Source organism: Aedes aegypti, chromosome 2, assembly GCF_002204515.2.
Source record: "Aedes aegypti strain LVP_AGWG chromosome 2, AaegL5.0 Primary Assembly, whole genome shotgun sequence".
Classification (NCBI taxonomy): domain Eukaryota; kingdom Metazoa; phylum Arthropoda; class Insecta; order Diptera; family Culicidae; genus Aedes; species Aedes aegypti.
In genome coordinates, this window is record NC_035108.1 from 397,306,558 (window position 1) to 397,319,003 (window position 12,446).

General features: G+C 38.3%; 1 protein-coding gene across 1 annotated transcript in view; it reads left to right on the forward strand.

Moving 5' to 3' along the window:
• LOC5572373 (transmembrane and TPR repeat-containing protein CG4341) overlaps positions 1-12,446 on the forward strand; it is a 681,544-nt gene that overhangs the window by 53,361 nt on the left and 615,737 nt on the right. The window lies entirely within an intron of this gene.

A 12,446-nucleotide genomic window follows, 5' to 3' on the forward strand; every position in this document is an offset into this window, starting at 1 on the left:
CTTGTTTTCGAACATCCTCCAGTAGTCTCTACACATACCTACCGACCGTACCGGTCGGTTCCATAGTTGTTTGTGCGATGGTATGATGAGCCCACGTGTTATCACATAAGCTGTAGGTATACTTGCAACTAGCACATCCGTTTTTTGGACCAAGGGCCTTGGATATGGGCTTCTGTGGGAATTTTGAGGTTCATTAGTGGCTGGCTGTGGAAAAGCGGGTGTCAATGTGTAATTTGTTGGTACCATAATAATATATTGGATAAGGTATCGATTTAACATAATCCGATGCTCAAATTAGGCGTGTGAAGAAGAAATACTGGTGCTACCATTTGTAAGCGTCAACGAATTCATTTTCTTCGCAATATGTTGGACATTTTCACAAATTGTATGCTCACGCGTTTCATCATTATGCAATCAATCAAAATTCGAGCTCATAGAAGCATAAATGATGTCTTCATTGAACGAATGAATATTTCAAACTGGGTAGGTATTACCGTATCGGAGTTGGACTTGGACATTTATGCAATTCTGTTAACTCACCGGACTGCAATTAAGCTGCGTTTGTAACGCTCTTCCAGCTAAGGTGGAATCCAATGCAGTGGAAGAACCCTTTCCGGGTTTCCTCGCGAATGTGTCTACCTGGGGACTCCCGTATCTCGTATGGTAACGTCCGCGGCTACAGTGAAAAGTGTCTGGGTACGATTCTCGGTATGGTCCAAGATATTTTCAAATCCCCTCAAATATTGGAACAATGCACTAAGAACACTGAGCCAAGTAGCAGGCTCAATATCTGTTGGGATGAAATGCCAATCACAAGAAGAATACATGCACCGACATGTGGATATCAAACGGTGTCACACGCGGCCAGCAACGGGAAAGGCATTCCGAAAATCGATGTTTACATCGAAAATCCCGGCGACAAATAGCGTACGAGATTTTCAGTTTCAATGGAATGATGATGCGACGCCAGTCAGTTGGCGGAAACAAGAAGCGGTAAACTGTGATTTCAATTCTGGTGCTCGGAATTGTTGGAATTTCATCGAGTGCAGCAGCAGTCTTTTTGCATTGCAACCATCCAGCTAGTCAGTGTGGCTCGTGATATGATGAGAATGCCGAATGAACAGATAATGATGGCCCTGTTTGGTAGGGTGGTGGTAAGCCCGGTTGAAACGTTTGAAAGGATTAGCGGATACGATTGGTGCGGGATGGTAATGAGTGCATGAAAACGTATGATGGTGGATTCTGTGTAATGGTTATGTGACATTACGTTAGATGATTGCATGCGATTGCGACATTCATAGAGTTTCCCTTTTCCTCAGAAAAGATTACGGTAATGCTATCAGAAATTTCCAAAGAAGTTTTCTTAGTAATGTAACAATACATTCCATTGGAATTCTATCAGCCAATCTGTCAACAAATAATCAAATAATCCGTGACGAATTCAAACATAATGGGACCTTGGAAATTTTATTGAGGTATTCTGAAAACTAACTTCAAAAAAAAGGAGTACTTTTGCAGGTTTTTCTGGGATTTTTCCTTATTATCTTTATACTCAGAAGAATTTTAAGTAAAAATCCCAGAAGAACAAACATAATGGTTTCTAACATTTCCATTGATTATGGTAATAGTTCCCTTGAAAACTCATCTAGGAGCTCTAGCAGGAATTGCTTTGTATGTTTAAATTATATATTTTTTATAAAATAAATTCTGGTCCCTGGCGATTTTTGTTTCAAAAATCCGAACATTCTCTAGATTCTCAAAAAAAAAAACAGGAGTAATATTGACTTTGAAATTGATATAAAATTTTACTAACAAACCATTTAAATATTAAACTTAAAATTCGCCTTCAAATCAAGTAACAATTCACTCTGAAATATATTACTCTCTGAATTTCACCAGTAACTGCATCAAAAATTATATAACGCATTCTGTTGGGCATATGCGCAGGAATTTCAGCAAGAAAAATTCAATTATTTTTAAGGAATCCAGCGTGCGTACTTTGAGGTATTGAAGGAGCACTAAATTATGTATCACAGACAAACAGACGTAACACTTAGAACAAATCTCGATCAAATTCATAGTCACGAGGACATGTACGCCCAATGCTAACATCGGTGTGTTTGGCCGACATGCCAACAGATGGCGGTAGTGAGCAAACGTCAAACACGAACAAAAACTATGCGAGCGCTGCAGGTGGCGGATTGGCCACCTAACATATTTTCGAATCAACCGTTAAAACGGTGGTCGATGGACAACGATGGGAGTGTGACGTCTGTTTGTCTGTGTATGTATCTTAACACTTTTCACAGATTACGAATCAAAAGTTCAAAGTATCGCTGGAGGAGTAGTGCAATAAATTTCTGGAAAAAACCCTGGTAAATATTTCAGAAGATACCTGAAATTTCATAGAACAGAAATGCAATTAATCCTCTAATACCCAACCCCGCCTTTAGACGGGGTACAGATTGGATTTTTTGTATTTTTTCGTAGCTCGGAAATCAAAATGATTTTATGTTTGGCTTAAACCTAGGACCATAATACGCAGATCTTTTTTCAACGACTTTTGGAAAAAAATTGCATTTTAGAATTTATTAATATTTGCAAAATTGATTTATCCTATAACCTATAAATGCGTTTGTCTCATTTAATGTGTAATATAAAAATGCGTCCATTTCATATTTTTCTACAACCAACCAGTTGCAGAAAAATATGCTGGTGGTAGAAAAATAATGTCAGATCTGTTTTTCCGTTAGTTACACGTAAAATAAAATATGTTCCATTCTTCTTCTGTTCTGATTGTTCTTCAAAAGTATCTATAAAACTCAAATTGTTATTATTGTCAAAAATCAATAGCCAGAAGAAGCTTTAAGAAAAAAAATGAAAAACGATAGGGATGTTCATAAATGAAAATTGGAAAAATCAAATACCAAAATTTCTAAATTCGCGAATAAAATTAAATCACTATTCAAAACGTGTTTAAATCGATTTTAGATAGCAAAAAATGATATGAAGATCGAAAAAAAAAATGCGGGTAATAGAGGGTTCATGAGTACCACGAATATCATTTTTTTTTTCAGGTAAATCATAGGAGCAATCATTGAAAAAATAAATTATGTTTATCGCCTCATGTATATTTTTTTTATTTCCTGAGTAAGCTAGTTTTACACTTAAAAAAGTTAGAGGTCGTTTTGTGTAACATTTTGTAACGGGACTAGGGGTGGCAAAAGCCTCGGATGTAATACTACCTCCGCTTAAGCGCCAGGCAAGTTTTATCTTGCCGCGAAGGAAAGAGTTGTCTCAAACAAAGAATCCCGACCCGGCTGCGAGACCTCAGGGCGAGTCCTTAATCGCGACCGTTGACCCACGACCGAAACATCAGTACACGACCTCCAACGAATAAAAACAAACTATCAAGAAACGATTTCAACACTTCAGGGTGGGTAGGTTTCCTTTGAAGGTTTTCCTACCCAGAGCCTATTCTACTCGTCACGAAAACCGAATTCTGAAAATACCAGTTCTCTTTTTCTTGAAGTGCGAAAACTAGAATCTTACCAAGGTTTGAAAATGCATTAGGTACCTATTTATTAAATTTACTATTTGCTCATGGCTTTATAAAAAAAAGTCTTAAATTGTAGGGGGGTTAGTATTTACAATTTTTGGTAGCGCTTACTTGATATTTTCCCATTGTCCTTATTCCTTAAACTTCCTTTCTTGATCAAACGAATCCTTTTCCTTTACACTCCGAATCCTTTCTCCATTCCAATCTCGATTCGAATTCCTTTTTGGTCGGGTAGCGTACACGTGCGATCGTTTCAAATTCTCACGGCCCTCTAACGGGCGCTGGCGAAGACAGTGCGTTACGTTTTGAGCGTCACAATACGGCTCGCTCTGTGACGTTCTTGGAAGCGTGGTATATTTGAGGTTGTTGTTGTTGGCCGAACTATTCTTTTCAAAAGTTTTGTTCCGAGCACTTTTTCGAAAAACTATCTGTAGCTTTCACTCTTAATTAGATACTATAACTTCCCTATTAAATTATCACTATTCTATTGATTTCTTCGCACACTGCGTCTTAACTGTTCGACGGCTTAGATTCAAGAGGATGGCTTTTCAGAATTTTTGGTCTATTACCCTGTACCGGCGGTACCCGAGTTCGTAAATGTTCGTCGTTTTTCGTGTACTTCCTTTAACAACGCAAGTTTTTAGTTTTGATAAGAACTCTACTGTTGAATCGCAGCTTGTGGACTCAGAGACTTGATACGCGAAAAATGGCTACACGAAAATAATATTACATTTCATTCTGTTTTGATTTTCGTAAGTAAAGATTACACTAAAAAACTGTAACCTCGTTACAATTTCTTGTCATGCCATCTTCTTCTTCTTCATGCAATTACGTCCACACTGGGGCAAAGCGTCACAATACGGCCTGCTTCTCAGCTTAGGGTTCAATGAGCATTTCCACAGTTATTAACTAAGAGCTTTCTTTGCAAAAGATTCCATTTTCGCGTTCCTATATCGTATGGCGGGTACGATGATACTTTATGCCCAGGGAAGTCAAGGAATTTACTATTGCGGAAAGATATTGGACCAACCGGGAATCGAACCAGACACCTTCAGCATTGCTTTGCTTTGTAGCCACGGACTTTGTAACCACTCGGCTAAGGAAGGACCATGTCAAACACCAAACATTAATTTCTTCTTTTTGTTCTTGGCGTATAACTCCAGAAACTCGTTCAAGAAAACCTCCAGAAGTTCCTCCCGAAATATCTTAAATATTTCCACCAGCCATTTTTCCAAACACTCTTCCAAAGATTTCTCCTGGAATTCCTTTGAAGATTCCACCAGAAATTGTACCAGCAATACTTCCAGGATAATCTTTATCGTAGTCCCTACGGCGTTTTATCCAGGGATTCCACTGGGATTTCGTCAGAGATTCATCCAACAATTCCTTTACGTATTCCTCCAAGGAGAACTTTTTATCGTTACTGAACTTTTAGATTGGTTCCAAAAGAGCTCCAGGAACACCTTCAGCAACTCATCCAGGAATTCTGTCAAGGGATACCTCCAAATTTCAGGGATTTCTGCAGGAAAACCTCTACAACGATTCTTCTAGAAATTTTTTGAGTTATTGCTCCATAGGTTTCTCTAAAAATTTCTCCAGGAAATTTTCAAGCAATTATTCCAGAAATTGCTTCAGAGATGAAGCAAGAATTCTTCAAAAGTTTTCTCCTGGTATTCCTCCTGAGCATCCTCCAGAAAACTTACAAGAGACTCCTCCAAGAATTCCACCAGGAAAATCCCTACAAAAAATCTTGGCTTTATCCAGTAAATCCTACATGTATCTTAGAGAATTATTTCACTTATTTTCCATTAATTTCTGCTGAAATTCCTCCAAAAATACTTGCAGAAATTTCCCCAGACGATTCTCTCGAGATTTCTCCAGGAATTATTCCGAAGATTTCTTCACGTATTGGATTCACCAGAAATTTTGCAGAGGTTTCACCAGAGAATTCACATTCCGCCAGCTATTGTACAAGAAATAACTTCAAGATTTTCCTTCAAAAGTTCTCCCAAGGATATCTTAAAGAAAATTGCTACATGAATCACTCCAAAAAATTTTTAAATATCCTGTTTAAATTCCTTTAGAGATTCCCTCATAATTTCCTCCAAGGATTTAATCAGAAATTACCCTATGAATGCCTCCAGGTATTCCTCCAAGAATTTTTCCAGGAATTGCCCTAGGGACGCCTTTACTGAACAATTTTTGAAAAGCCCCTGGATGAATCGCAGGAGAAATTCTTTGAGCCATCTCTGGAGGAACCTCTAGAAAATCATGAATAAATCCTCAGAGTAATATCTACACTCTTAAAAAAATAGAATTTTACATGTGACATAATTCAATCTGCACTTAAACATTTTGTGACACAAACGCTTCCAGAACACAATTATATGTGTTCTTTGATTTAATGTTCAGAAATTTGACTCGAAATGTGATTTCTTTTAAAACTAGAATGAGAATTACATCTAACAATCTATTTTTACAGAAACATATAAGGTTTATGTCATATTTTCAATCTCACGTGCTGCATTCCGTAAAATATAAGCGTGGAACTGAAACATCAATTTCAAAACACGTAAATTTACATGACCTTTGACTTCGGTGTCGGTTCCACGCAAATCGTTGAGTTTGTTTTCAAATATGGCCGGTGTTGTCTGTCGCGATTTATCTCTCCCGTATTTATGCGAGAAATCTATGAAAAACTAAGCAAAATAGAAGTTGTAACTGACTATTCGCTTTTACAAAGTGCGGTGGTGATCGGATCCCCTGTGAGCTGTGAATTATTCAGTGCGGGGTTCCGGGAATGTGAACAAAAAAGAATAGTTCAATTTGCCTTGGCTGTTTGATGCTTGAAATGAAAAGTGTCTTTTATGTGATGATGTGAAATTTAATATGTGTTCATTAATTGAAATTGAGATTTCTGTTGCAGTGTGCAGTGTTTAATTTAGTGCCAACGAAACAAGTAAGCTGTTAGTTATCCCAATTGATCCCACGAGAAATATAGAATTTCATTGAAACATTCGGGAACTTGCGCCAATGGACGATGGTTATTAGTTCCTTCAAATTGTTACCATCGCATGTGTTCTAAGAATCTGTCGTCAGAAGCAGCACAAGGTAAGAGAATGAAAGTTGGTTTCAAAACATAAATGCAATAGTATGCACATATGTTCTTAGACACGTGACAACAAGATTAGAAAAAAATTACACGTCGTGATGTAAAAGTCGGTCATTTCGATTTTACGTCCCGGCGTGTAATTTTTTTTTTTGGTTTTTCATTGTCATGTAATTTTAAGAACAGATGTAATACTATGTCAGAAGGTTCGTTTCTTTTATGTGCATCCAAAAGCACGTAATTTTACCCGTCTTTTTGTAAGAGTGTACTGATCTCTGGATATTCACCTCAAGAAAAAAAATGGAGATATCTGTGTTGTATATCATGCAGGAATCCTCAAAGTGATCTCTTGAAAACTATCTGAGAGGAAACCTTGCCCAATCCCTGGAAGACTGTTTGGAAAATCATTTGAAAAATCTTTCAGGAGTCTTGAGCTTGAGCTTGATTGGCCGCCCGTGGATGCACTCCAGTATCGCCAGATCAGCTGCACTTACACAAGGAACCAACCGAATGACTGCTTGGGACTAACAGGCACCCTCAGTTATAAGTGCTGGTGATCTTCTATTTTTTAGGCAACAATGGCACCTGTCACGTCAGAATGCAGACCAATGAGGGGAAAGGGGAGGAATTGATGATGCATTGAACTGACTCCCACGTAGACCGTATATTCCACTGCATCCACGTCAGTTCATGCGGGAGTGTATGGATTGGGGGAAAGGCATGGCAGAGAGGTTTGCTTTTGTGGTTAGCAGACTGCCTATGTATCAGGCGTAAGAAAGGCGTGCGCGTGGAAGTAGGAAGCGTTAGGGAAACGGTTTCTTGTCCGTCTCTGGTTCTAGCGTTTGCTATGAACGAATAGTTTGAGTGTGATATATTTAGAATGGAAGATAGAAGCAAGTGAGAGATATACAACTACAAAGTACGAGGAAAGGGACGGGCTTGGGATTGAACTCATGACCTTCTGCATATGAAGCAGAAGCGGTAGCCATCAGACCACCAACCCCGTCTTATTTGAAAAATCTTTCAGGAGTCTATAGATGAACTCAAGGAAATCTCTGAAGAAATCTCTGAAACAATTTTTAGAGGAGCCCATGTAGAGATTGTTCTGGAGTGATTCTTGGGGAAATGCCTGATAAAATTTCTGGGTAAATCTCTAGAGGAATCCCTGGAGATATTCGAGTTAAAATCTCTGAAGGAACTTTGGCAAATTGCTGAATGAATCAACGAAAGGTTACCTGGGTTAATTTATGAAGGATTCTTTAAAAGATTACCTGAGTAAATTGCTGAAGGCATCCCTGGAGAAATTCCTGGAACTATGGAACCACTTTGAAGATAATGCAGGAGGAGTCCTAGAAGAACTCCCTGAAGATATATATCTGGAGAAATTCCTGAATAATCTTTGGAGGATTTCATGGAGAAATTTCTGGATAAATCACTGGAGAAATATCTGCAGGAATCCGAGAAAAGGTTTTCCTATTGTTATCTAGATAGAGAATTTCCTAATGTTATCCCTAGACAAATTTTGATAGTATTTCCTGATAAAATTCTTGGAGGATTATTCCACGGCTAATCTGAGGATAATGAATTTCCGAAGAAAATTTATGAAGGCCAAAACAAATCTCTAAAAACATTTCTGGGGAACCTGGAGATAACCTGGAAAATTCCCTGGAGTAATTCACGTAGCAATTTTTCAGTATTAATTAGGGAAAAAAGTCAAAAACAATTTTTCTAATATCAGTATGCAGTTGAAAAGAGATGTCAGTTCAAACGGGAGTCGCTGTAGAAAATTTCTGCAAGGAATCAGCGAGAGATTTCTTCAGCGATTCCTTTTCAGTAGCAAATCAGGTTTTAATCCTTAAAGAAGTATCTGGAGGAATCTCTGAAATAATATCAGGACAAATCGCTTGAAGAACTTCTGAAGGAATACCTAGTTGGATTCCTAGAAGAATCCTTGGAAAAATTCCTGAAGAAATTCCTATATTTTACTAATTTTACTTGAGAAATCTATGAAAGATACACGGAAGCATTTCTGCAGAAATTCCTAGCAAGTTTTCTAGAAAAATCCCTGTAGCAATTCCTGGCAGAAATGCTGAAGGTATTTCTGGAGCCCTATTGGAACTGGTCTCAAAAATCATAGTGATTCCCGGAAGAATTCCTTGCTGAAATCATTGGTGACATCCTAAGGGGAAATTCCGGAGAAATCATCTCAGAGATAAAATCCCTTAAGAAATATTAGAAGAAATTCCTGGAGAAATCTCAGAAAAAGTCTCTTCCTGAAAGAAATTTCTTAAGATTCATTAGGAGGAATACTTGAAGTGATCCCAAAGTTTTGCGATCAAAAGTTCTTATTCATCAGCGTTAAATCATCTTTTTACTTATAAGCACAAAATAAAAATTATTACTTTTCAAATGATGCCGATTTGTAATATTATCATTATTTTTCCTGATTTGGCCTAACGGAAACGATAATGGGATTCCGATACAAAATAGAATGTTAACTATTGAAGTGGAGAAGCAGGCTTTGTCCCAAAATCATTAATTTTGAGCGGTCGCATGATGGGACTATATGATGGTCTGAAAATGTCCACGACAAAATTTAGCAAAATCTTACTGTTGGTATCCTTGGTCTCTTGGAAATCGGAATGAAAAATCATGAAATTTAAACCGTCGTACCACACATGCGCATAAACTGCTGCATAAGTTATGTACCAGTTCCTTCTGAAACACGGTTTCACGTGCCATTATGCCCTTGTGTCCAAAGTAGCCGTACTTACATAATAATGTCCAGGTTTTATATACTTTATATTGAGCTAAAAGAACAAAAATAGATTTTCAAATTTATTTTTGAGAGCGTTTCAAAGTCACGGATCATTTTTTACCCTTAATGCAAAATGTAACACTTTTTTTTGTGTCACTCCTAGAGGTCACTGAAAGCTTCTTTTAGCATGTTCGTTTTCAGAAGTTAGGGAAAGTCAGAAAATTTAAATATGTTTCTCTTTTCTCTACGAAGTTACAGCTCGTTAAAAGTGCTGCCAAAAATGACCCCAGTGCACCTTCCTTGTGTTAAACTTAACCCATCAGTGATTTCATAGTCTATCGCCATCAATGCGCAGCACACTGGACCAGGAACATAATTTAGCCAGGCAAAACCTCTAGCACTTTAGGGGTGCATTTTATCGGGTTGGAGTCTGAAGAGACTTGTTAAGGTGATTATAAACCGAAGCCAAACTGCGAATTTTCAAGTGCACAAGACTGGAGAATCTGACAACAGTTCGCATTGAAAATCAATCAAATTACTTGCTTGCTGGTGGTGACCAATGGGATAAATTATCAACGCGAAGCGCTGTTTGGTTCTCAAGTCTCAAGACACCACAGAGCGGTGTCGTTTCGTTCTCTAGTCACCTTAAACTAACAAGTTAGTTGGAAATTTCACCGCATAGGTGGCGCTGCGATGCATATATTTTTATTTCGCGTTTCTACGTTTTAGGCAAAGTTTCAGAACGTGTATATTTACGGCAAGTTGTCGACGCTACAAGAGTTCTAGGACTTCAAACAACCGTCATGCGGGGTGACATTGTGCCATAAGGGTCACTTTGGGACAGCAAACTTAAACCGGAATAATAAAAATGCTGGTACGCTTCAAGAGCACGTTATAAATAGCCACTGGATGGCCATGGATTAGTTTTTAGACATCCGTACTAGCCATGAGATGCATTGAAAAAGGCGGTCAAAGTAACCCCCTAGGCTTAATGTCACCCCGAACGGCGCTAACTTTTATCATCAAAATAAAAAACAAATAAATCCAAGATAAGTCTCCGAAGACACCAACCCGAAAAAATGCGCTCCTAAAGCGCTAGAGGTTTTGTCTGGCTGAATTATGTTCCTGGCCCAGTGTGATGAAGTTGACAGCATGTTGCCGATGTGATATAGAATGACCCGAATTGCATCGTATTCATCCTGTACAAAACATCAAATTTTAACTGTTTATAGTGACAGCAAGCAACTCTGGTTCGATGTCAACCATGACTTCTTCCTCTGGACACCTGGAACCGGTTACGGATTGTCACGCCTGCAGGTTCATAATATGCCTACTTTTCACCTCATTTTTCGAATATAACGCAACTTTACGCATCACATGATAAAATTTTGTTCATTTTTATGCGATTCTGCTAAAATATCAGTAATCAGTCATGTAGTTTGAGGTCAAACATGTGTTCAATTATCAGGTTGTTGGAAAATAAATAATTGGAAACAGGGTGAAATCCTATCATGGAATTCATCAGTATTTCATGACGGGATTTCGCCCTGTTTCCAATTTGGCCACTTTTTTCGGACACTTGGAACCGGTTACAGACGCAAAAAAAATCGTTGTTTTCAAAAACAAAGGATTTTATTTTTAACTAGTGGCCCCGGCAAACTTCGTCTTGCCATCAAGTAGGCTGTTGAAAAACGCTAAAGATCGTCCCATACAAAGTTATAGTCCGTTCACGTTCGTTTTTCCGACTTTCCCGGTGAATATTCTGAGATTTTTATACACACAAACACGTCGGAACACTTGACGAACAAAACGGAAAAATAATCAATCAAATCGGTTGACCCGTTCGGAAGCCATTTCGTGACATACAAACACCACTCCATTTTTATTTATATAGATTGAATATCTATTATTGAATTTACAAAAAGAAGGCGCGGTAGAAAATAAAACTTATCCATTGCGTAATTGAAACTGTTTATTCAAGATTACAATCCTTTTTGATGATAATCCCCCTTAATACTTGAATGATATTTACGCATTATCACACCTCCTTATTGAACTTGATTTCCGTACGGAAAACCATCATCTTTTGAGAGCGAACATTAATAACCAACACTTCATATGGAAATTTAAATACAAAAAGAACCAAATCACCATCCGCACAGCAGCAGTCACACAAAGCATCCGAAGGGAACCCACCCCACAAGCTTCATGGGGAAAAAAAGCGAAATCCCACTCGAGAGCAGCAGTAAATAAGCAGCCTTCCTCCGCATCACGCACGATTTTGATTAAGCGAAGCAGGAGGCGTTGCTGACAGGTTCGGTCAAAAAGGAAAAATGATGTGCACGATCAGGCCAAGACCGACGTTCTTTGGACTTTTTACTCCCACCCCCTCCTAAAGGATTTCGCAATGTAGAAAAATTATGGCGTAAAAGGGGCGAGAACACTCGATGGTTTGGCACTCGAGCAGAAATCGGCTGAAATTCAACGTGTTGCTATCACGACTTGCCACCACACGCACCGAGTAGGGGTATGGGCTTTGCTTTCATTTGTGATTACCGTTTTATTCAGGTGCAATCAAGCGAGGGGATTCTTTCAGCCCGACGACAATGACACAGTGGGACAAATTTCAAAAAAAATCATCTATGGTTGCAGTGGAATTATGATCATTTGACATGTTTGTCGATGTTTCAGTAATTTTTTGAATACTTTATTTCCTGTCGATGATAGTATATCAAGATTTGAATAAATGCCGTTTCTCATCGCAACATTCAAAGCGTATGAAAACTAATACAGTTTGTTGAGGAGAAAAAAGTTGGTGTAGTCTCAATTTGAAAAGTAAAGGCACAACATATTGTAACAGATATGCGGAACGAACGGACATCGACCTCAAAGCGGACTACCGAGAGAACCGAGACCTTTCGGAGTAGATAACGTAGATATGTCTACTTTCGTGGTTTAATTTAGACTGACTAGAAGGGTATATATTTTGCTGTATAAATAGTATTATTTTGCACAGTGAT